General features: G+C 48.6%; 1 protein-coding gene across 2 annotated transcripts in view; it reads right to left on the bottom strand.

Annotated features, from left to right (window-relative positions):
* HTR2C (5-hydroxytryptamine receptor 2C) overlaps nucleotides 1-22343 on the bottom strand; it is a 186984-nt gene extending 164641 nt beyond the window's left edge. Inside the window, exon 1 of one of the 2 annotated variants that reach the window (XM_061446293.1) lies at nucleotides 21592-22343. The gene's annotated coding sequence lies outside the window, so the exon portion shown is untranslated. The remainder of the gene's footprint in view (nucleotides 1-21591) is intronic. The other variant, XM_061446290.1, reaches the window with a different exon arrangement.
* Nucleotides 22344-23108: the final 765 nt, after the last annotated feature.

Consider the following 23108-nt stretch of genomic DNA (forward strand, 5'->3'; position numbering starts at 1 on the left):
CTAGGGCTGATGCGAGATGCACATCTCAGCACCAAACTTACTACTGCTGGGATTCAGTGTTCTGCAGCAGATTGGATTTCCTTGTATGAGAGATTAATCAACAAGGAAGGGATAATATGCAGAAAGAAGGATTGCATCTTAATTCACATACTAAGATGCCTGTTGTTTTTCCTCTGCTGTTTATAATAAGCCTTAGAGATGTAAAACTTGCATGCAGTCTTTTATGTGGAAAATGTCCTGCTTGCTGTACTGCCACGTGCAATGGAACAGATTGAGGGACTGATTGCTTTGAAACCAGCAAGTCATGATTTTATTAAGAATACTTGAGGAGGACTTCAAATACATTGTTCACAGACATTCTATCCACCTCCACCATGAATGAGAAATCTGATTATGCACTGCTGCCTGTATAATTCAGCATCATCTGCTCACTTTGCTTTCTTCCCACTGATAGCCACAAAACAAACACCCATGTAACAGCAAGGCTGTGAGGCACAAACCTCTACTTGAACCTCTCAGGGGTATACTCAAACATCACCAGCTCCCAGTCAAGCCCAGGAGAATTCAAGCTGCTCCAGGAATTAATTTTCACATACCTTCTTCTGGAACCAGCTAATGCCATGTTAGCAGCATCCTTTTTGACCAACCTCTACCACCTTCCCGCTCCATCTTACTCTGCTCACACACTGAAGGACAAAAGGAGACATCTTAGCAACACTGTCACCAAACCTTCACTTCCATTTGCCTTTCACCATGCCCTCTCAAGGTGTCCAGGGTCACAGCTTTTAAAAGTACAGCCCCTGCACTGTGAGGGGGATCCTTGATGCATTTTGGTGGTCCAGGACCCTACCTACAGCCCCAGCTGGAGCCACACATCAGCACGATACTGAGGCTGAAGAGCCTGCACCAGCACCTTCAGCACCTTCATTCTCCAGGGGACAAGAGGGTCTGTTTAGCCACCCTTCTAACCCCTCTGACTGCCAGCTGACCTGCTAAGTATCAATGAAACACCCTTCTCACCAAAAGAAGGGAGTTACCGCCAGAAGAGAGAGAGCAGGAAAAGAAACGCAGGGTACCACTAACACAGATTTCACTGCCTGCAGTTAAATAAACCCAACGCATGGATGCCAACAGAGCAGGTTCCTGAACAGGAGCTGTGAGACAAAACACAGACAAAAGTCAGGCTCAGGGAGAGCACGGGAGAGCCCCCAAAGAGGCTGGAGGAAGCTGGCAGCTCCTCCTCTTCCGAGAGGAATCTCAGCCAGGAGCAGCTGATTCCAGCCAGCCTGGGAGGGAAGCAGAGCAGAAAGTTGGGCAGGTCAGGAGTTATTTCCTCCTCCAACGCACTGGGCCTGGACCCCTCTGCGTAGTTACCTCTGAAACAGCAGCTGAGGATGTCACATCCCAGAGAGGCAGCTTTTGGTACGTGGCTAAAAGGGAAATGATCTTGGAGATGAAGAGCCATTAACTTCTGAACATTTCTGATCTGCTGCAGAGGTGTTCCCTTAGGACACGAGATTAAATGCAGAAGTGGATGGGCTCAGATACAAATAGCTGCTGTGATTTAGTGTCTGTCAGGATTTTAACCTACATTTTATCTTTTTATCAATATCAATGCAGAGCTGGAGCACATCCATCGAACATCCACACACACTCAACTTCCACTGTCCTTCACACTCAGGCTCTCCTACCCTTGAGCAAGGCACATGGAAACATTCATGAGTCTTTTAAGCACAAACTTACCATGTATGGGGCATGTATGGGGCACAACAAACTGACTTCCCAACTCCTCACATAGGACCTATGGCCACTGCTTCTCTCTTCTGCTGCAGTGATGGGACTGAGGTCATCTTCAGGTCTCCAGGGTCAGTCACGGAAGAGGCCATGAATTCACTGCGCTGGGTACCCAGCTGTACAACCTGCTGTACACAGTGCTCCCAGCTCCGGTGATGCTTATTTCATAGAGAGTAAACTACAGTTTTAATAAAAAAACTAGTATTAAGATTACTTTAGTGAGAACTCACCATTTTTAGGGTTGCGTAGCTTAAAATTAACACCTTCCTAGAGAAACAAGCTACTTCCAGGGAAAGCAGCTGACACAAAAGTCAGCATCGAATTCAAAACTCAGTTTTGTCACATTCTCCATGCAGAAATAGCTATTTTGTCAATGCCGTGAGAATCTGACATTGATGAGCGAGATTTTGACAGGAGACATTTCATGCTGGTTTTGCCTTTAAAACAGCACTTTTTTTGTGGTTATAAATAGACTGAAACCCTCAGAAATCATTTCCGTTACTCCGCGTCCTTGGCAAGTTGTTGGAAGCATCAGAGCCCCGCCAGTGCCGCAGACACCCGGGGAGGCAGCGCCCAGCTCCCGCGATGGCCAAAGCCTCAGTGGGCAGCCGGGAGCTCACTGATCCCAGGGAGGTAGGACTGGGTTATGTAAAGATGGAACAAAACCAAAGAGCAGCACCACACATCACACTGTGCCAGCAGTCGTGCTCCACAGCAGCAGGTGACGTGTTCAAACAGACGTAAGAGATTATCGGAGTTCTTATCAGGTAAAGAACAACTCAATGAGAAGCACTGACAGACCCGGCAGGTTGAGGGAGGGGATCCTGCCCCTCTGCTGTGCTCCGGGGACATCCCCCCTGCAGCCCTGATCCAGCTCTGGGGCAGCAGCACAAGAGGGACGTGGAGCTGCTGGAGCGAGGCCAGAGGAGGCCATGGGGATGCTGCGAGGGCTGGAGCAGCTCTGCTCTGGAGCCAGGCTGAGAGAGCTGGGCTGGGGCAGCCTGGAGAAGAGAAGGCTCCTGAAGGGGAGACCTGAGAGCAGCTCCAGTGCCTGAAGGGGCTGCAGGAAAGCTGGAGAGGGGCTTGGGACAAGGGATGGAGGGACAGGCCAAGGGGAATGGCTTGAACCTGCCCGAGGGGAGACTGAACAAGCCCGACTCCCAGGCTACCATTGCCTCTGAAATCTCAGGAAAAGACAGCTACCAGGATTTGAGCACAATCAGTCAGGAAAACATTGGAAAGAGCTCCTCAGCCTCAAAGGAATTCCCAAACAACCCAGCCCCTGCACTGCACCTACAACAAATACTTGAGAAAGCACAGCATGAGTGACCCTCTATGAACGGAGCCAAAGCGAGCACAAGGAACAAGCATTTGTCAAGGGAAGAGCAGGTTTTACCCGAACAGAACGGGAAGTACAAGGATGGTAACTGGAAAGGGAAACAACTGTGCGCCCTCCCAGGGAAGAACTTTCTTCCTAAGCTGCTTTGCTGCTTCTTCTGTCTCATTCCCTGGGTATCACTGGGGTTCTTCCAGCACGAGGGAGTTAATGAATCCAGTTTAGTTAAATTTCTATTACTGCTACTCCCATACTACCCATAGGCTGCTCTCCAGCAGATACATTACTGTGGTTAAAAGCACTGATCTGCAGTATTCCAGCATTAACCACACAAGGACATCCCAAAGCTTTCTTAATGCAAATGAACCCTTCTGAAGCAGACTGAGCAGGGTGAAGAATGGCTGTTGTTATTTGCCAGAGGTACAACTGTGTTTGGTATTAAAATGTCATCCCTTCGGATCCTGTGACACTCCCACGCTGCCCCACATCCTCTGTTCCAACTGGAGCTTAAGGTTTTCAGTGAATCTCAACATCCCCAAGGCAAGAAAGCAGCTTCCAGCTGCCTTGAGGACAGTGTATTTGGAAATCAAAACCACTTTCTGCTTTCCAAAGCATATCATGTACAAGCAGTTAAGGAAGATGCAGGACATACATAAACTGATGCCACATGGTCTGTGTGGAGTTGGAATGAGACCCTTACAAGGAGGATGCTTTCATCTCAGCTTGGTATTGACAGAACTGACATTGATGCATAGAACATTTAATCACTCTTACATAATAAATGCTGTGTGTATATATATATATAGAGAGAGAGAGAGAGATAAAAGATAGCTGTAATCTCAAAACTGTGATCTTAAACCCCATTTGCAACATACACCGTGACCCGTAAATCTGATCAGAGTTGTTTGAAGGGAAATAAAATCTGGGGGAAAAAAGAAAATATTTCGGATCATTTTATGCCTATTAAATCTGGGAGCGACATCTGAGATCACTCCAGCACAGAGCTGTGAAAAAAAACAATAAATTCTTCATCCAGCCTTCCTTTCTTCCCCTGCTTAATATGTGCATTTCAAAGGGGGGGGTTAAAGACGGTTTCAGTACTTGCTCAGAATATTTAGTTAGAGATTTTGCTCTTGAGAGAAAACATTCATAAGCATCAGCAAGATCATTTTATATATAAAGATTCTAAAGCTGTTCCAGCAACAAGATACGAGAAGAAACATCAAATCAAATTAATGGACAAGATTAACTCAAACCACCAAAGGCAAAGAATCCTTCTTAAACTCATTGTGTCCCGGAGCAACCCTGCCCAATGGAGTCCGGATGCTTCTGGGGATTAGCACCTCATGGTGTGAGTTTGAAAGACTGCTCTCCAAAGCTCACTCCTGCCAGTGCCTGCCGAGGGCTTTGTCTTTAAGGCCAAGAGCAGCGAGTCCAAGCATTCAGTGTGGTCTTGCGCATAATATAACCCCGAAATCTTCAGTCAGAGCCTCCTGCACTGCCCTGGAGTCAGTGATGGTGCTGACCTTCAAAACTGGTATATTCTCGAGGAGTTCTAGTGATAAAGATTCGCTCTGTCCTTAGGCAATACCTATTTAGGGCTGTGTTTCTTCCAACATACATTAGCCTAATTTATCTTTCATCCACTGATCACAGTTCCACTTCTGTCTGTTGGTTTCAAAGCCCCCTACATCCATACATCTCCCGCCACAGAATCTCTGCAGTGCTGACAAGTGTCCTAACGTTATTCTGACCAGACCAAGCCTCTCATTAAAATACACAGGTTTTAGACATCCACTCATCCCTCCAGACCGTTACTGAACCCTCTACAAATTCCTACAGTCCTTTCCTAATGCTTCCCCCCACAGGTACATCCAAGGGCCGCATGCAGTAACCCAACACCACAGCTCACACGTGGCTGGGTTTCAGCATGATGCCCAAGTTCCTTTGAACATCACAGCGCTCTGAGGTTGAATCCTCCCACCCTGCAGATGCAAGCAATACTCTTTGTTCCCAAATGCATGTCCATTGATTTGGCTGCATTAAAATGCATAGGAGGCCATGCTGATTACAATGGGGATTTGAATCAGACTTCAAAAGAAAATGTGCTGTGAAAAACGGGGCTTTCCAAAGACCTATGCCAAAGACAGGCATGTTAAGAGCTTATTCCAACAGCATTCTGCAGAAGGAAATACTTATCGAGGCAAGAGTGACAGCCCAATGGTAGTCTGCACCGAGCTGCAGCAGGCAGGAGCGTTCACAACCCACCGATGAAGGAAGCCATTTGGAACAGTGAGCTAACACCGAGTTGTTGATGAGGAGTATCTGCACCTGTTGGTACAGCCCTGTTTTAGGCTTCCAGTTCTGCCAGTGTTCGTGCACAAAGTACATCCTATCTCATCTATTTTAATCAATGCAATAAGTTATTCAAAGACAATAAGCCAACACAAAAACCTGGCAGATGCTACAGAGAGGATGTAGCAGAGCGGAGCTGACCCACACTGCTGAACAGAAAGATTCCATCCTGCTACAGAACAATAGACGGATAGTTTCACAGAAGAAAAACGGAAAACAGTTTTACTTGGTATGGGAGAACAGCTGTAAGGTGCAGAGCTGTGGGCCTTCTGCAGTAGCGTCCCTAAAGGTCACTGTTCTTGCTTCAGACAAGCAGGTGATGGACAAATCCATGACCTGACCACCCCACTCCACACTGCTCCTGCTGCTCCTGACTCCCAGGCTGCAAGCCTTGGGGGCCTGGTCCAGCTATCTGAACATGATCCAGACCCATTCAATGAGACCCCACTCCTTGAGTTCAGATGGCCCTAAGGCAGTCCTCAGGCTAGCAATGTGTGACCAGCAATGTAGAAAGGAGCTTCTAAGCACCAAGACCTCATGCTCATGAACCAGAGTAGCTGCTGGAAGCACCTCCTGGCTCTGACCACTTCCCAAACTGATGAGTTTCTCTTTGTGATTTTCAGCTGTCAAGTGACAGCCGTTCAAAGGCAGTGGTAAGAAAGGTTCTGCAGCTCCTGCCCTCCATCTCCCGGCCCTCACTGGCTGAAGGAATTCTCTCCCCTGTCCTAAGACAAGGCTCCTCCCTTTGCTGACAGGTCTGTCAGTGCAGAGACACCAAACAGACGAGACCTGAAGGCTGCTCCAGCCTGGCAAATCTTGAATTCCTCTACTATCTGCCAGCAAACAAATAAACTCCTCCAGCTCTTTAAATAGCAATCAGTTCTTCACTTCTCGTGCCCTCTGAAACACCAGGTACACTCACATCTCTCTCAAAGCAGTAATCGTGCAAGTTAGTAATTCTTAATAATTATAGTGAAGATGCCTCCGCAGTTCCCGGCTAGTCCTCATGCAGATGCAGATGTCTTCTTTTTAGAGAGATGCAGAGCCACGTTTCATCTCACAGCCTAATGGCACTTCCTTAAAGGGCTGCAAATTCCCCTGTGTGCTGTGGTATAGTCCTGCTAATGTGGCACTTAGAAAAAGTGGTCATCAATGTAACAGTACCTGTGAAGCTTCATGAAGACAAGAAGGGAAAACCTCTTCTTTCAGGCACCGTACTTCCGTCTCTCCGTTATTGAAGGAAGCTTCTTTCTGCTGGTGATGTTCTCCTTCAATAACTACAGCAGGAGTGGGACAGAGAGGAGGGGGATGTTGCCATGAGCAGTTTGGCTCTGCCATGGGGCAAGGATGGGAAATACTGATGCTACTTAACCACTGGTGCTCCTCAAAGCATTAGGGACACAAATATTGCCGGGATATTTCATAGGCGTATTTCCATGCTCAGAAACAAAAAAGGACACTAAGAAATACATTCCGATCAACATGAGTTGATCATGCAATGGGGGTGGAACTGGATGAGCTCTGAAGGTCCCTTCTGACCCAAACCATTCTGTGATTCCATGATTTACAACCAAGTAAATTTGGATGCGGAATTCAACCATTGGGTCCTATGGCTCATCATGCTGCTCTGAATTCCTTTCTTGCACTGATGAACCTGCATGCAGCATTGGTTATGCTTGTCATTTCCCTTATCATTATTACTGGTGGTAGCAGTAGTGGTTTTGTATTGTACCTTAGTTACTGGACTGCTCTTATCTCAACCCATGGGATTTTCATTCTCTCCATTCTCCTCTCCATCCCTTCGGGAGCCCTGGATAGGGAACTCCGGCCTTTGCTTAAAAGCAACCACTCTGACACCTGAACGCAAGGAGGCCGGGGATCACCGTCAGCCACTTCCATCCTTTGCTGTTTCATCACAGAGCCAGGATTCGCACCTCAGCCCAAACACTCCAGCTGGAGGAAAAGGATGGCTGCAGTGCAGGAGTTAAGGGAGAAATGTTGAAATCTGAATGCCGTCATTACAGCCAAAAGCAAGTGAGGAACCATCATGTTCCTTTCAAACACACCCACCACCTGAACACTGTTTCCAGACCAAGCTGCACGTTGCTGGGATGAACGCCTTGAGGGCTGGATGGAAAGGTAAGACCTCCAGCCTTTTTCTGCTAGAAACCCTGTGCCTCAGGCATAAGCAACACAGCACCAGTGCCAGTGAAGCTGTGCGTCCGCAGCCCTGTGATGCCAGCTTGGAGCCGAGCAGAAGCGGCTCCTGCTGCTCCTCGGCTCGCTGAGCACAGGCATCACGCTGGCAGGGTGCAGCGCTGTGCTTCGGAGTGCTTCAGCTCACTGCAAAACCCTGCTTGCAAACCAGCACAGCTCACAGGTGCCTGGGGAGCGTGGCCTGGCTCCCGAAAGCTGCAGAGCCGTGGAGGCTTTCACACTCTTCTGCAGCCTGAACGAAGACGGGGCACAATGTGGCCGCGGTCCAGACAGCAAATACACAGCTCAGGAAGCCAGCATGAGATTTGTCCTAGAAGCCTGATAAAGAACAGTGCATTCAAACAGGGAGAGAGAAGAAGGTGAAGGTCTTGACTTGGGACTTGTTCCACCTAGAGTAAAACTCTCACTTGAATTGTTCCAGGCACTGTTTTCTTGCATTTATCTGATAGTTCCTGCTCTTTGTGCAGCAATTTCCTATTCAGAACTACCGTTGTTAGCAGTTTTCAGAAATACCTGTAACATTCCACCCTTGATTTCTGAGCATTTTGCAACTTCTTATTCTATTTGTAGAGACACACGAGCATGGCTCAAATGTGACAAGTCTAAAGGATGAAGGCTCTTGCAGGAAAAGACTGGACTGCTATCCAGGAAACTCACTGTCATTTCTCAGGTCTGCCAAGATGCTCCTCTTGATGAAGTATCATGCTTCAATGCTTTTCACGCCTCAGTTCTTTAATGGTAAAATGAGATCAAGGATAGCAAATGTTGCCACCAGAACTCCCTGAGGCATATCAAGAGGACAGGCCAGTGGGGACAACCTTCCATGTAATTACCCTTGGCCCTTCTCACCCTCTTTGCTTCTAAACCTTCTATCTGGATATGGGAATTAGGATAACAAGGGATGTCACAGGGCTGCGCAATGGGAATAAAAACAGTAACATCAAATGCATACTTAAAAAAACAAACCAAACCCACATCTCATTAGGATTCTTCATAAATACCGGTCAATGTATCATAGATTCACAGAATGGTTTGGGTTGAAGGGATCTTCAAAGCTCATCTAAGTGCAACCCCCATGCAATGAGCAGGGACATCTTCAACTAGAGCAGGTTGCTCAGAACCACATCCAGCCCACACACAGGACTGCAGCTGGGGTCTCACTACTAATGCTCCCTGCACCCTCACGTACCCCAGCCTAGGCTCACCCCACACCTCTCCACCTGGACCATCGGCGTCCTGTCTCTGGTCCACCCAGCACGGACAGTCACACGCTGGGGATGATTTACACCATTCACACCAGGCAAGTCACACTGAAGGGAGGTCGCCACATCCTCCACTGCCAATGGACTCCCTCCCCTTCAGGAAAAGCAGCAGCTATGGGGAGGGCAAAGAGGACATCTCCCTGTTGGGAAGCACCACCCTCCAGAGCACCTCTTAGAGGGTTGAGGGCCAGCACAGAGCATGCCCCTGAGCATCCCATAGTAGGTCTCAACATCCTATGCTCAGATTATAGCTGAACAACAAGTACCACATCCCTGTTTAAGTGATGCATGAATTATTGATGATATTCAGGAGCCTTATTAAACTGTCTAGTGGGCCAGCAAGAACATTCAGTAGTTCAAATGCATCAAAATGCATAATAAAGCTTTCTATTTTGAAGTTTGGCCGTTAGAGAAAAGAACCCTGGCAAATCTATAATTTTGTGTAATTTCCCTTGGATGCTCACTGTAATAGCCGTAGTATTTATGACACTGTGAGTCATATCCATACATTCCTCTGATAGCAAAGACACCATTATCCAAACTATTTGAAATCAGAGTCCTTATGCAGGAAAATAGTCTACTAAAGGCAAGGCTTGCTTATTTGCCTTAAACTATACGCTTAGTCCACAAAGATGTACTATTTCTGTGCATACATCTGTGTCCAAGAAACACCTATAAATGTTAAAAAAGAAGAGTCAACATTACGAGAAACACCTTCTAGTAATCCTTTAGATTCTGCCTATAAAATTGAGAACTCGGTTTAATTGCCTTCCTGTTATGAGCACAGAGGAGCCCTTGTCGTGCGATAATTAAATCACAAAATAAAGCCTCTCCGAATAAACCCCAAGGCTTTGCACATTCCGAACGTGCTGTTCAGCCTTATCCTGCCAGAACCTGCGCGCTTCATTCCGTGCTAGCAGCACACAAAACCTGAAGTTCTCCTCTGCAGCCTGACCGGGAGCAGCGTGGGACAGAGCTGTTCTCGGAGTCATCCGCGGTGAACTTAAGACAACAAAAGACGTTTCTCCACCCAGCCCTGGCAGGTATTCAGCCGAGAGCTTGAGCAAGCTCCTGCACTGAGTCAGCCCCTCTCTTCCCTTCCTCCTCTTCACACGCTGCGTAGGAGACTGCAGCTCCTGAGCCTGCACCCCCTTGCTGATGGTTGACACAGTTCTCACAGCTCCCAGGGCCCTTTCCGGGGCAGACCCTGGATTTCACACCTCCGTCCCATGCTGGGAGCACTCACACCGGGCTGACCCCAGCAGTGAAACACTGATTCTGAAAGACTCCGTGTCTTGATTCAAGGAACCCCCCAGCAGACGGGCACTCGCAGGCCAGCCCCGTTACAGTGAAACACTAGCAGGTATTTGGAGAGATGCTGTCGCATATGGTATTCAAAGGCCTTTCATAGGATGTGGCTGTTACATAAATATTATGTAGCTTTTATTCCCCAAACCCACATACAACTTCCCATTTAATATCCTTCCCTCCCTGCCTGCAATCACCATCCACATAAAAGTCACTAACTTGAGAAAATGTTTAATCTGGAGGTGTTACAGCCTATGGCAGTCTATGAAACTGCACAGAAATGAGCCACATCATCCAAAAAGTCAGCCCTTTGCATGGGAGCTGCCCCAAACCCCAGGAAACGGATACAGAAGCTGTAAACTCTGAGCACTCTCAGATGATGTTCTGATAGCCAAAGAACTGCTACAAACTGGTAATTCAGCCTCAGAAGTCATTAAAAACCCAATGCACTTCCAGAATCACATACACCCCAGCACTGCCATTGCAATGGATTTCCATATAACATTATAGCAACCTCTATTATAAAATACAGGCGCCACAACTCTGGGCAGTAGTTTGCCCTTGGATCTTCATCAAGTTGGCATCTACATCTGTGCAAAACAGGAAAGGGAGCGTGGGGCCTCTTGTCCAAAAGGAGCTACCTCTTCTATCACCTTCAAACATCAAATAAAACAGGAGGCCTCACTCCTTTCTTCTATTTCCTTCTCCATCAAAAATCTGCCCCCCACCCCCCGCAACTAAACTGAATTAGCTTAGAAAATTCTACACAGATTTTCAAGCTTGACCTCTCAGAAACCCATCTCCAAAACAGTGCTTCCATTACAGCATCCCTGCTGCCCCTTAGGAGCCTTCTCATACTGTTAGGAAGCCCGGGGCTTGATTTAAGTCTTTTCTCATTTTTCCTCACTCAGACAGAAGCAAAACAGAAGTCCCTGAGCAGCAGGCAGTAAAAGAGGAAATTCCACCTCAGTATGCGGTGTTCTCCCAGAACCAGGAGCAGAGGTGAATTCAGCTCTGCAGCCGTTATTCACAAAGTGCTTCCAGCAAACTCTGAACTCATCGCTGGGAGATGAAATCTTCTGCACCAATGTAAGACACCATCGCAAACCCACCTGCAAGCTACAGAGGGCTCTGAATCCATTGCTTGGGGCAGTGATGGGGCCGACAGCCACCTCCTGATCAAAATTCTCGTCTGGAATCCATGGTGCAGGACACAGCCTGCACAGAAACAGGGAAAAAGCTCCTCTGGCGTCACTCCAGCAGCTCCACATCCCTCTTGTGTTGCTGTCCCAGAGCTGGATGCAGAACTGCAGCCGAACATGCCCTCACTCATCAGCCTAACTTGAAGCATGGTCTGACCAGGCAGCATCGTACTCCGTTAGCTCCCTGGGCTTCCTGTGGGGCTTAGAGGCACAAAACACGCTGGACTGCATCTATAGACGCGATGTCTGTAGTTACAGATGTGATACAGATGTTCATAAAACATTCTTCTAAGAACAGAATGAATCAACCCAACCTGAAAATCAGTCTAAATATTCTGGAATAATTTTGGCATCTTCTGTTTGAAGAAAACCAACTTTTAAGCATCCAAGGTTCAAATATTATTGAGACTTTGGACAGAAATACCGCACAGCCCCAACAGACCACATTTTATTTAAATTAGCATTACACCTAAGAGCTTTAGCACATATTTTCTTCTCAGGCAGCCCTTATTACTTTGTGACTGCTTCATATCACCCCTAAATAACGCTGTCAGAAGCTAAATGAATAGAGTGTGCTACACTTACAGGTGATTTATACAGAACTAAAACACATACCAGGAGCCGTATTTCTATCTTGCGTCTCTAGATACAGTTCCCTTTGGCATCTAAGGAATTATGTGCCTTTCTGCCCTGAATTTGTAACCAGCTCGTTTACATACGCACACACTCCTGAGCTGGGGCACACACAGCTTGGCCCTAAGTTGGAAGCTTCCATTTGGGAATGGAGTGCTTCCCCACCCTGTCCTCCTGAACGTCTCCTGGAGCCACTGCTGGGGTCACTGGGCAGCACTCACCAGAGGCACCCCTCTGCTTCTGGGAGAAGAGGGGAAAAACAGACAGGAAGAATAATGCCCAATCTCACTCAACAAGCACATGGCATGCACTGGAGCAGTTAGAGCCATAGGGACTTATGGACCCATTTACAAGAACAGAACAACCCTTATGGGTGAGGTCAGACAGTGAGGAGCTGGGCACTGAAGGTCACTCATGCCCATAAAGTGCCTCTGTCTTCCTGTCGTCTTTTGTAAGTCATCCTAAGGATGCTCCAAGGACTTCTCCAAAAATTTTGTGGATAGCAATGAACAATGCAGCGATCACAAAAGAGAATACATCACAGCAAGAAAGCCTGACTTTGAAACGCAATCGTTCTATCAGTAAAGCTGACCGTCAGCTGGGGATAAATCAAACTATGGTAAGTGCGTTGGCTACTGCAGTAGTGATGGTAATGGAGGAAGCACACAACTAAAGAACCGGTAATTAGAGGTCTAACGCCCGCAACATCACTCCTCTGATTTAGCTGCTCAGTGCCCTGGATAACATATTCCATTTGCTAATAGAGGTATTTCTAAATGCAGCTTCAAACCTGGCATTTTAAAACATTCAAGGATATTTTTCCACTTGATTCACACAGTTCAGAGCCCCAGGACTGGCTCAGAAACAAGAAGCGTGGCCCTTGGTGCTCAGCAAAGCAATGCCAGGCACAGAGAGGGCAGAGCTTTTGGAGAGCAGCACATACACAAGCAGATTTGCCATCTTGTAAAATGATTCTTTTCTCACATGGCTTTAGGCATTATATTGCTCACTGCGCTGGCTTAAACACATTCCAGACACTCTCAGGCATACATGATACTGATCACTGCTGGCAGGATATATTAGGGTTATTATATTCTCACCTGTTTCTTATATTATTCTCTAAGCACCTGCTATTTGCCACTGTTGGAGACAGGATACCAGGCTGTCAGTAACTGTTATGTCAAGGAAACAAATGGACTGTTCAAGAAAAAGCTGTGAAAAAAATGAAGATGGGAAAAAGAGAGAGAAAAAAGTGGCCAAAGGCGGAATTACAGAGCCTCAGAGGTAAGGACAGGGGTCCTTCAATAAGAGATTCCAGGGTGAGTGCTGAGGGGGTAGAAAACAGAAGGCAACAGCACAGCAGTCAGAGGAGGAAAGGTTTTACTGCATGTTCCTGCTGGAAGGGAATTACCTCAAGGGAGGTAATGGAAGAAGATGATCAAACTAAGGAAAAAACGGATGTCAGCATGAGGCGAGGTCTTGATGGATCACAAAGGGATATATTACTCAAGCCATTCTAAGTGGTCAAGATGATTATCCAGCCTGGATGTAAGCCCCAGAGCAACACCACAGAGCAACTGCGAGAACCGAGCTCCTAAGAAATGGAGAGAGCCATTAAATTAAACAGTGGCAGGAACCACAAAAATGACCGAAGCGTGGGGAAAGGGAAGAGTGCTCAAACACCACATCTGTAACTGGATTCATCTTTGTCATCGTGATTTTATGGATACCTCAACAACAGCAGAAATCTGTTCAGCTTCCTGGAAAACATCACCCCATGGCCATCAGGAAGCAGAAAGCTGTAGAGATGGTTGCAACTGCAGGAACCCTGACTCTGCAAGTGATGGGAACCTCAAACAGCCCTCTCGGATAACTGAAATGGTTTTTAATACCCTTAATAAGGGAAGTTGTGGGGGGTCGGGGATAGGAGCTGTGCATTTGCATTTGCAAACAGCTCGGTGACACATCACTTACTGACTGTAAGAATATCCTCACATGAAAGTGCTACAGAACACTTCAGAAATCACTGCTCATCCTCAAGATGCAATTTTAATGAGGAGCCATCACTGAATGGAAGTGCTTTTAACTAGGCCTACAGAGACACAAGTTTCTCAGCCCAATGCAACTCAGAACTGGCTTAAGTGATAAATATTGTCAAACTCAACAACAGCCAAACAACTCAAACCCCTTGATATGCCCTGTCAGAGATCAGAAACTGCAATGCAGGCGAACAAAGTCTGCTTGTCCAGGAGCAGAGTGGCAGCACTGAATGATCTGCCCCACTTACAGAGGGGTGAGCTCTATGTGGAAATCAGCCTTAAAAACATATAGGGGAGTCAGGGCAGACAAATGCAACGTGAGGTCCCAGGGCCATGCTGGAGCCACAGAATTTAATGACACACTTGGATGTTTGAAGAAAGGCAATTTTGTCCAAGGTTAGAAAGGTGATGCTGTTTCTGCGCGCGGTGTCAGTGAGGATATTAGCAGAATGTGATGTTCTGCTGTCCCAGAACAGGCACCTCCGATGTCCACGGCTCAAAAAGATGCTGAAAAACTGGGAGAGAAACACACAGAATTTGAGGGCCTGGAAAGAGATTGTGTGGGAAGAGTTTAAATTACAGGAGCACTTCAGCAGAAGGAAGACTGAACAATGATTTGTCCACACCATGGGAAATGATTTCCATTACTAGCAAGCTGCTTAATTAAGTAGGCAAAGGAAGAAGATTCGACAGATGGAACAAGGAACTGAGCTAAGATTGGAACGTTTTTAGGTTTATTTTCTTGTTAAATCATGGGAAACAACCACCCTCAGGACACCTTTGAGCCCACATTCTTTCAATAAGGCCCAATATGCTTCTGAGAGGCAAGGAGAACTCTCTGGATGACATTCTCTACAGGTCAAACACCACAATCCTAACAACCCTGTATGGCTTACAGACCAAGGGCTACCAGACAGTGCTTCTCATATTCACGCTTACATCCTTACCTGAGGTACTGTATTTGCTCACAGTTTTAGGAACCAAAGAAGGGGATGATTAACATCTAAAAATAGGTAAGTTATTGAAACAAGAGACCGCCTCGAAACAGCTATATTCACATCCATTCCAGCACTCAGCTATGATTTTATTGTCATAAGCCAAGCACATAATTCTGGGTACCATAAAATCTAAAAATACAGGCTGTTCAAATAGAGCCCATATTAAAATTAAACCATAACTGTAAGAGTTTCAGTAGGCCTACAATAGCCCCCATTAGAACCATTAAAATTACAGTCTTTCAGATAACAATGTCCACAATAACTGTTTGCAAACCACTCTATACATTAAACTGTGGATAATTAATATGCTTCTGCAATCTTTTTCATTTTTCCCTTTGCAAGAAATAGCTGTTAGAAAATCACACAAGTCTGCCCAGAGCTTCCTGAATGGTGCATATGCTGAAAAAGAACAGAGCTCGGCACCCGCGCTTTGATGCTGCAAGTCTTGGCATCAAAACACACTCCTGAATTCCGTATTTTGGCTGAAACAAGCCTGCCGGTTAAAACCCAGCGACAAAATGTTTTGTGGGACAAGCCTCATGCTACTGTGTCTTCTCTCTGGGACAGTAACTCCCTGCATACAATCAAGGTGTTGGGGGAGCAGGCAGGAGCAAGACCTGCAAGGCCCACGGTCACAGACACGTTATCACCTGCAGCAGTCTCCGAGCTGGCAAAGATTTTCCAGCTTCGGCTTCACCATAAAGCCTGGAACATCCAAGTCTGGAAGATTTCATTGCTGTTTAACAGGGAGAGGAAAAGCATGACCTGTACATGAGATAGTATTTACACTCAAGTAACAACCCCAGGTCCCAGTGAGCAGACACATAAGGGGTACCGCTATTGGGACACTCACCCACAAGGGTGAATCCTGCACTGTGCTTCCCATTCCCATGAACCCCCCCCAGGGGAGGTGAAGCAGAGCAGGCTGAGGACTGAAGCCAGCTGACACTGCTTGGTGGAGCTGATCGCACCTCCTGCTGCAACTGATCGCACTATCTGCACCACTTACACGGGTAGAACAACCTTCACAGAACCATGAAACCCCAGCCTGCTTTGTGTTGAAGGGACCTTAAAGCTCCTCCAGCTCCAACCCCTGCCACGGGCAGGGACCCCTTCCACTAGAGCAGCTTGCTCCAAGCCCTGTGTCCAACCTGCCCTTGAACACTTCCACTTTGCCGCTGCTTGGGCTGGAACCCCTTGTCCTACCCAACAGGCCCTGCTAGAAAGTCTCCCCCATCTTTCATAAGAAAGGTCCCTTTTAAGCGCTGAGAAGCTGCAGCAAGGTCTCCCCAGAGTGCTCTCCAGAACGGAGAGGTAGCGTCATTTCTCTAATGTTTGTTGACTTATGTCTAGAATGTGCAACTCAACAGCTGAGGAACGCACCGTTTCTGTTCATGCTGCATTACACAGGAGCACACACGTTCCAATCCGTGCCGTCGGAACAAAGATAGCAGAAGCCTCAGCCATACCCACTGCAGCTCTGTAGCAAAATTACAGTCCCTTGAACACTTTCCGGGCTCTGGTGATGACAGCATTTGCACTGGGCTGATGGCTCAAACTCATGTGATTTTCAGAAGTTACAGCATTTAATTAGCATTAATAACAAAAATGATAGCAGTCAACAGGAAAAGCAGGATGAGAGCATCTGCCCTGAAACACGGCGGGGGGGGGAGAGCAGGGTTTAAAAAGCCCCACAATATTATGAGTTATTAACAACCAAAGAAATAACCTTCTGGAGCAACATGCAATAGGGAGCAGCTGCCTCTTATCCTTGGGGTGAAAGTCACTTGGTACTTTTGCACCTCAAAACATTTTGACTTTGATGTGGTGTAAAACCCTCTCCACTAGACAGGCTCCTTTCTGTGCATTTTCTAAGCAACTAAATCCTAGCACTCCATTTTGACTTTTATTGCTTTTCAGAGAGCTATATAATGATTCATCATTACTGTAATCTTTAAGCAGCTTTGTTCCTATTTGTTGCTATATATATTAAATAGAAATTGCTCTTTGAATTCACCTCTAAAGTCAGCCTCAATTTTTCATCTAACAAGAATGGTATCTCCAGTCATCATCTGAATGCAGCAAAGTGAGAAAACCTTTTGCATAATATAAATATCTGCATTCACGGAGAGGAGGCTGATGCCACCACCTACTGTGAATGCATTTTATAAGTGGTACAAAGGCAGAGAGATTTCAAAAGCGGTAGCAGATTCTCTTAAAGACACTCCAGACACCATCAGGAAGGCACAGTTTTATCTCAACATCTTTTGGACCCCAGGCTTTGATCGCTGGGAGCTGGTTTAGAACCTGCTTCCAAATCCTGAATTTCAAATCAACTATTTCTTCCCCAGAAGGCTGCCCAGGGCAGTGGTGGAATCACCGACCCTGGAAGTGTTCACAGACAGGGCCCTTGGTGACTGTCATGGTTTAAAAAACATACCTGTGAACTGCTTATTGGTGCCAAGACACATTCCTATCACATCACAGGATCATCAAAGCAACCGGGATGGAAAAGACCTTTAAGATCATCAAGTCCAACCATTGCCCCAGCACTGACAAGCCCACCACTAATCATGTCACTAAGGGCCTCGCAGGGATCCCAGCACCACTGCTGCCAGGTCACTGCTGGGCCCAGGTACCATCATGCTTAGCCGCATCCTGCAGCAGAGCACCAACAAGGCACACCGAGAAGAGCCCAGCCCTTGCTCTAGAGATGGGTTCGTCAGGCAGAGGAAGGGACCAGCCCAGCGCGTGTGAAATGCAGTGCTGACCACCCCCATTTAAACACAGAACCCCAGCCTGGTTTGGGTTGGAAGGGACCTCGAAGCTCCTCCAGCTCCAACCCCTGCCACGGGCAGGGACCCCTTCCACTAGAGCAGCTTGCTCCAAGCCCCTGTGTCCAACCTGGCTGTCCTGGGTTCAGCAGTAGCAGTCATTTTTCTCCTTCGTGGTAGCTGGTGCAGTGCAGTGTTTTGACTTTCAGCTTGGGAACAGAGCTGATAACAAGGATGCTTTGGTTTGGCCAAGGATTTTGTGAGTCTCATGCTCTGCCAGGGAGGAGGGGAAGCCGGGAGGAGGCAGAGACAGGACACCTGACCCAAACTGACCAAAGAGGTATTCCATACCACAGCACGTCATGCCCAGGATGTAACTGGGAGTGAGCCGGAAGGGCTGGGACTGCGGGGCTGGAGGAGGTATCGGTCGGTGCTTGGTCGGGCTGGGGGGGCGAGGTATCGGTTGGCTGGTGCTGAGGTGTTGTATTCTCTTCCCTTGTTATTTCCTTTATCATTGTTATTATTGGTGGCAGCAGCAGTGATCTGTGTTATACCTTAGTTACTGAACTGTTCTTATCTCAACCCGTGGGACTTGCATTCTTTTCGATTCTCCTCTCCGCCCCTCCGGCAGTAGGGGGAGGGAAAGAAGGGGGGGAGTGAGTGAACGAGTTACCTGTCTGGGTTTAAACCACCACACCCCTACTGACCAAAGGGGTATTCTATACCGCAGAATGTCATGCTGAACAAAAAAATGGAGGGAGTTTTCTGGGGGTTGGCAGCCCACTGCTCAGGGGTGGGCACTTGCATTGTGCATCACTTGTTTTGTATATTTTTCTGTCATTATTATTATTTTCCCTTCCTTTTCTGTCCTATTAAACTTTTTTTATCTCAACCCATGAGTTCTACCTCTTTTCCCATTCTATCCCCCATTCCACTGATGGGGAGTGATTGAACAGCTCTGTGGTGTTTTATCTGCCTGCTGAGTTGAACCACAACACTGGCCTTGAACACTGCCAGGGATGGGGCAACCACAGCTTCTCTGGGCACCCTGTGGCAGTGCCTCAGCACCCTCACAGGGAAGAGCTTCTGCCTAATTCTAACACTCTCCGTTATTAACTCCAGCAAACAGCTCTTAACTTCCAAGTAATTAGAGATTAATGCAAAACTTCATTACTGACAAGAAAGGCTGCTTTAGAAGCAATCAGTAGTTCAAATGCCCCAGTTTGATTTCCCAAGTGGATGAGAGTCCACAGTAAGGCTCAGATTCTCATCTGCTGCTATAGACCAAAGGACATGCGAACATACTCCAACGTTTTCCTGTTTTCATATAATCACAGAATCACAGAATGGTTTGGGTGAGAAGGGACCTTCAAAGCTCATCCAGTCCAACCCCTGCAATGGGCAGGGACATGTTCAACCAGACCAGGTTGCTCAGAACCACATCCAGCCTGGTCTGCAATGTCTCCAGGGATGGGGCAGCCACCACCTCTCTGGACAACCTGTGCCAGGATTTTACCACCCTCACTCTACAAAGTCTCTTCCTCACGTCCAGCCTCAATCTCCCTCTTTTAGTTTAAACCCATCACCCCTTGTCCTGCTGCAACAGCTCCTGCTGAAAAGTCTATCCCCATCCTTCTTATAGGTCCCTTTTATGAGCTTGCTGGAAAAGAGGCACCAAGATGACCAAAACAGCTGCTGGTCAGCAAGCACCAAATTTATTTTGAGATCATGTCTGTGAGTAGCATCTTACTTTAACCCAGGCAGTTCTCAACCCCGTCCTGCCTGTGTGCAAACAGCACTGAATGGGATAAGCTTTCTAGTGTTTCCTGCACAGCCAAATGGGTTAATGCTCACCACCCTTTATAAGTGCTCTTTTAGGGGGAAGTCATCCACATGACTTTGCACTGCTATTACAAAGGTGCCACTCCACCAGGTGTTGTTTTCACCTCGTGAATGAAGCTGGGGGATCATTCTCTTCCTTGTGCCCTGCTCTACCTACTATGTGGGATCCCCATTCTCAGGGTGGAGAGGAGCAGTTACTCCCCGGGCATCATCACAGCCTCCATCCCCAGCAGGGCTTGTGGCTCCTTGATTCATACACAGCAGCAAACCCCACCCGAGACACAGCAGCAAGACCCAATTCTGCTCCTCTATCTCCAACACAGAGGCTGGGCAGAGCAGCAGAGGTTTCCTAGACAGGGTCCCAAAGGAGGATGCGCAAGTTGCAGAAACAGAGCAGCCCGTTCTTGCCTGCATTTGGGTCCAAATTACAGCCAAAATGGGGGATTCTTCTCCAGCCTTCCCTATGAGGTCTGTCAGTGCCGAGTCAAGCGTAGCACAACAGCCCTGGGGAGGTGGAGGAGGCAGTAAGAAATGCTCTGACCAAACTGCTCAGATACATTCCAGTCAGGAAGCCCTGACTAAAGACAGCAGAAGTGACTAAATTGTTTTGCAGCGCTGATGACAGTCCTGCTCTTTTCCTGAAGAGCAGTTGTTAATGACACATTCGTGCTGCCAGGATGCCACAGCAACACTTCTGGAAGTGTCACACGGCAATGGCACCGCTGGCTGTGCTAGCTCCAAAGATCTGCAATGCCAGAAACACGCACAAACCCCTCCCTGCATGATCCAGGTACGGAATCCAAGCAGTGCCCACCCTCTCTGCACAGCCAGGGTCTACGCTCACGTGCTCAGGTGCCAACGTGCAGACACACATGTGGGTCAGCAGGAGAACTAACCAGAGGTATCCAGCGCCCAGCACCCTGGTTTTCCAGGGGAAATTGTCTGAAAACTTCCCTTTCAGCTTGACCTGTGCAGAGCAAAGCTCCCACCAGGGAGCTCAAGACAGCACGGAAAAGCACGTCCCGCCGGTGAGAGAGGAAGAGCATCGGCTGCTATGGGTTTTGTTAGGGATTCCCCAAGGAAAGCACCTTCCCAAACAAGCCTAAGGAATTCTGATGGCAGTTTTCCTCTCCCAGGAATTAATGCAAACGCCCTGAAGCCAAGTGTGCAGAGGTGGTAAAGCAGTTAGAGATGAGCAAAACTCCTGTCCACAGAGCTGGGAAAGCAAAAACCACAGAAGCCACTCACACACAGGCTGCTTCCGAAGCCAATCCCCTTCTCTACTTCCAAACACTCAGATCAATCCTCAGGACATCAAAATTCCCTCTTTCTCCGGGAAAAGCACCTCTTTTCTTCCTTGGACTGTAATTTCACTCCTCCGAAAGCCACCTCCTCCCTGCCGCAGCGTTTTCTCTCTCTGGTGGGTGCCCTCTGTCCTCCCCACGTCCGCGGGAGCGGAATGAAGGGACCTGTAGAGTGCACTGTGTCCCTCCTTTCGAACCAAAGCATAACCCAGTCCACTGCGGCCAGCCCCTTGGAAAGGTCACCTGCCAGGAAGGAGCAAACCCTCCCAGGTGCATGCCACACAGACCCAGGCAAGTTTGTTCCAATTAAGTGCCACAACTTTATTGCCAGGCACGAAGGGCATCACTTGGGTATCCTTTGCTGTCCCCTCCCTGCTGCACACACACACGTATTCCTGTCTGGCATAAGGCTGCAAATTAAACCTTGTTCCCACTGGAAGATCTCTTTAATTCCATAGCCCAGGCAGAGGAGAGGAACACATCCCCCGGCAAGGATCACAGCACATTGCACAGGCAGCAGCACCTACCTCAGTGAGCTGACAGACCCAGCACGGCAACATAATTCCTCTTGGATGGAGACATTTCCCGAGCTCAGATCACCGGGGCTCTGCTGCTGTGCCCAGTGCCTCGGACACACCAGGACAGCATCTTCTGTGAGCAGCACAGCATCCCTCACACACCGACCTGCAGCGCGGCAGCCAGGAGAGCAGCAGCAGTTGAATTGCTGCACATGTATCTCTGCAGATTATTTCCTGCTCCAACACTTGGCGTAAAGGCAGATGCTCTTAACCCTCTGGAGGCCTGTGCCTCTGTCCCCCCGCGGCAGGGGCGAGCGAGCAACTCCAGATACTCTGCGGCGAGGCGGGAGGGAGGTAACTGGAGACACACAGGGCATCCTCCGGGCAGCAGTCCTGACCTCGAGTGAGTGCAGTCACTCTGGGCTCAGGGAGCCGGCCATGCCCTCGGCAGCCCACAGCACCCCTGTGCCGGCGGCTCCTGCTGCATCACCCGCTGCAGGTCCCGGCACCACCGCGCTGCCCCAGAGCCCGCAGCAGACCCGGACCCGCGCTGGAGGCCACGGCCACGCAGGCGAGGAGCTGGCGGTGGCCGGGGCAGAGGTGAGGATTGAGCGCGGCAGCGTCACCAGCGCCCGGGCACAGCGGGCTCCTGCTCCGGGCACCGGGTCCCCCGGCCCCCGGCGCTGCCCATCACCAGCGGCAGCTCCAGCGCGGCTCCCGCTCCTGCCTGCGAATGTGACTGGAAAGCATGGCTGAAAAACATGTTACAATTAACAGGAGGGAGGGAGATACTATTGCTCTCCTGCTAGTCTTAAAGGCACATCGCTCGCATGTGCGGGCTGGAGGAGCAAATGCCCGCACCTCCAGTATCCAACCTGCCGGCAGGCAGGCAGGCAGCCTGTGCAGGAGCCCTGCCTGGGTCAGGGCAAGGAGAGCGCCCCGGGAACCAGGAAGGGAAGGGGCAGCGTGCAGGAGAGCTCCTGCACCAGGGAGTGAGGCCTCCCACATCTCCACCTCTGTCCCAGGAGCAAAATCAGGTCCGGGATACACAGCCCAAATGCTTACCCTTGTTACTGGCCCCTCTGAGAGCATCCCAGCCTGGTCACCGCGGTACCACATCCCACACACAGCCCTGCCATCATCTCTGGCAGGCAAGGAGCACCTGGGACACACCAGGGGCATGGAGCATGCCCTGGCAGGAGAGCCAGGTTAGTGGCATGGCTCCCATGGGAGGTGCTAGCCAGAACTGCATCAGCAGCACGGACAGTTTGCACCCCAATGTCACCCAGAAAAGATGCCCCTTCTGCAACTCAGAGCCAGGAGCTACGCGACACTGAGCTGAGATTCACTGTGCCACATGTGCTAAAGCTGTGAGGAGTTCAGCAGGTCTCAGACTGGCTGCAGTATTTGATGCTCCAGCTACCCCTCTCCTGCCAGGGGGCTGAGCACCACCTGAAAGCCACGTTCTCTCTTTTCTGCCCCTGATACCCTCTCAGGTGTGCCTTGGGACACTCCGGCTGGTCCTT

This window comes from Pezoporus flaviventris, unplaced genomic scaffold (genome assembly GCF_033815535.1).
Source record: "Pezoporus flaviventris isolate CSIRO_AGI_PZ_B2104156 unplaced genomic scaffold, CSIRO_AGI_Pfla_v1 ptg000005l, whole genome shotgun sequence".
NCBI classification, from domain to species: domain Eukaryota; kingdom Metazoa; phylum Chordata; class Aves; order Psittaciformes; family Psittacidae; genus Pezoporus; species Pezoporus flaviventris.